Source organism: Carassius carassius, chromosome 34 (genome assembly GCF_963082965.1).
Source record: "Carassius carassius chromosome 34, fCarCar2.1, whole genome shotgun sequence".
Classification (NCBI taxonomy): domain Eukaryota; kingdom Metazoa; phylum Chordata; class Actinopteri; order Cypriniformes; family Cyprinidae; genus Carassius; species Carassius carassius.
The window spans coordinates 8,690,891-8,693,866 of record NC_081788.1 but is presented as its reverse complement, the minus strand read 5'-3'; positions in this window follow the sequence as shown (position 1 = coordinate 8,693,866).

Sequence of the window (2,976 nt, the reverse complement as noted above, 5' to 3'; positions counted from 1 at the left end):
TGTACAGTACAGGCGATGCAAGTTAAGGAAAGATGAGGAATGTGATTTTAGAGCCAGCAAAAAAAAAAAAAACAGTTATCCCTATCGTTTGATAAGCCCCATATCTTATTGCAGCTAACAATCATATTTTCTGTTTGCAGCTACTATATCAGGACTTCACTGAGGTTACCGAGTCCTTCTGTGTTGTGTGCTTAGTAAAGCTATAATGATATACACAGATATGAATGCTGTGAATACACATGAGTTATTTCAGCAGGCAAAATCCTGACGTCCAGATAGACCAACACGAGCCTGTGAGTTAAAGTCAATGCCACAGTTTCCACTATGTGCTGAGCATGAATGAACAAACCTTTAGAACATGGGCCAATGACATTTTTTGTCCAGATTTATTAATTAGTTAAAAATAGATTAATAATTCAGTTTATGCATACAAAGACTTGAATACACTTCTTCTATGATGAGCATGATTTTCATTTCTGAATTAAAATACACAATTAAATTCATGAAAATCCAAACAAATGTCAGGGTAACAAACTGTCCTGATAAAAAAAATAAAAAAAATAATGAAATATAAAAATGTCATGTAGTTTAACCATAAAAAAACTTAATAATAAATGGAAATTATAATGGAATAATAGAAGTTAAGAAAATATCAAATAATTAAAACAAATTTTATGATGCCATAGTTGGTGCGACTGCAAAATGTTCATTACAATTATGATTTATAATTCATGAAATGTCTTTCATGAATCATATTTGTACAAATAAAAATGTATATATATATATATATATATATATATATATATATATATATATATATATATATATATATATATATATATAGTATAGATGTTTTTAAAGCCATATAATGCCAACATACATCAATACAGATAATACAAACTTGCCATGTGTTTTAAACTAGATTTTTTCTTTTTTTCGTTCTTTATGCTGGACAGTGTTATTTGTCATTGACTCATATTTGTAAAAGCAGCTCAATGTATTTTAATTCAGTAAATCACCTATTGCTGATCATTTAGAAATGAGTACAATTTATAGTAGAGACTCAAGACGCACATGTTGCACACCTCTTTGCTTACACCTTAAGACCACTGATACAAATACCAGCGGTACAACATACAGGCATTACAATAATTCCCATGTCAACAGCTGATGATTCCGAGTGAGAGTTACTCTACATTAGTGAGAATTTACTCAATATGTGATATGAGACGTATGAATCCTGCATGGCAAATGTGTCCTGCTCTTCTTCAGTGATGATGGATTGTTAACTGTGCATGTGATCAATATTTCTCCTCTTCCTCAGGATGTATTGATCAAACATTGCACTCGCTCACTCTTTCCTATCGTCTTTTTCTTCCCCTCCTCCACATTTTGCTGCTATTGCCTTTTAAAGCACCGTTACTGTTTTGGTTCTTTCCTCTTTTGTTCTTAACGGATGGAAATGTTTTTTTTTTTTTTTATAATGTTCCTGTTTTATATGATAAGGAAAGGTTAGGATATAAAGGGATTTCAGATGTTAGCACCTGATGGTTGCTGTGAGCCTGATGGATGGATTTTGCAGCCCTGGTTTTTGCTTTCTATATATTTACAGAGACAGGGTTGAGCAGAATTCAGAGTTTAACAACTGACTTCTTTTGAATTCATGAATGTGATTTTTTTAAATTTCATTGGTCATGACCCACAGGATATTATTTAACACATTTTGTTTACACACACACACACACACACACACACACACACACACACACACACACACACACACACACACACATACATATATATATATATATATATATATATATATATATATATACATATACACACACACACATTATATATTAATTCTGTGTTTCAAAATAAAAAAAATCCCAAGTGTAATTTAAAAGGTATCCCCAAGTGTGTTCTGAGTGACTGATATTCCTCTTGCCCACATCAGTATTAAATATTCACTTCTGTGCTTTTATTACTTTAATGACCAAATGAAGTGCTTGGATCGAGTGCATGCTTTATATCCAGAGTCTGTACCTCACAAAACACAACAGGAATTCATGTAATCAGAACAAAACAACCGCTAAAAAGCAACATGTATATCATCTGGAGAATGTACAGTAGAAGTACAGCAATAGACATTCTAAATTCATTTTTGTAGAAGTACTGCTCAAAATGAAATATGCGACTCTGCTGGCGAGAGAAATGCATATTAAAATGTTTTATTGTGTGATGGAAGGCGCACAAACTCACAATGATCAAATGATCATCACAATAATCATGAATTTATGCTACTTATCAGTCATGACTTTTTACAGTGGCAGCTTAAGGTTGTGTTTTTCTGCTCTGAAAATATGTGTGGCTTCAGAAGTCAGGCTTTCTTTATGAAATGCATTTTGTTAGGAATTTTTTTTTTCTGCGTTACTAAATCCTAAAGCACTTGATTTACTCTTCCACACCTTCGAATGATGAATGTTTTCACAATAAGAAAATATGCTCTTTTAACTCACATGTACATGCATCTGACCATTTTCATGTGACAAATGTTCCAAATATGAACATTTACTCATTTTTCTCTACTTCATGAATAGTGGTTTTCTTCTTTACTTTTTTTATTTGAAAGTTTGATGAATGGGAAAAAAATTAAAATAAAATGGATTTATTAAAGGGAGTGTATTGTTATGATTTTATTATTAATAATTGCAGTGGTAGCGTTGTTGCATTATTTTGATTTGTTAGTGGTTCACTAATGTTTTTAACAAATAATTTGAATGAATATTCAGTTCAATAAAGTTTATGATTTTAACAGCATTTTGTGTCTGCTTTTTACTGATTGAAAATGTGATTAATCCTACATTGAAGAAACTACTGAATATGCCCTGCAAATATTTTTTGGTCAGCTTAGAATTAATGTAATGTAAGCATTTCATGTATGTAAAGTATTAAATTATTTATTAGCCCCTGAAG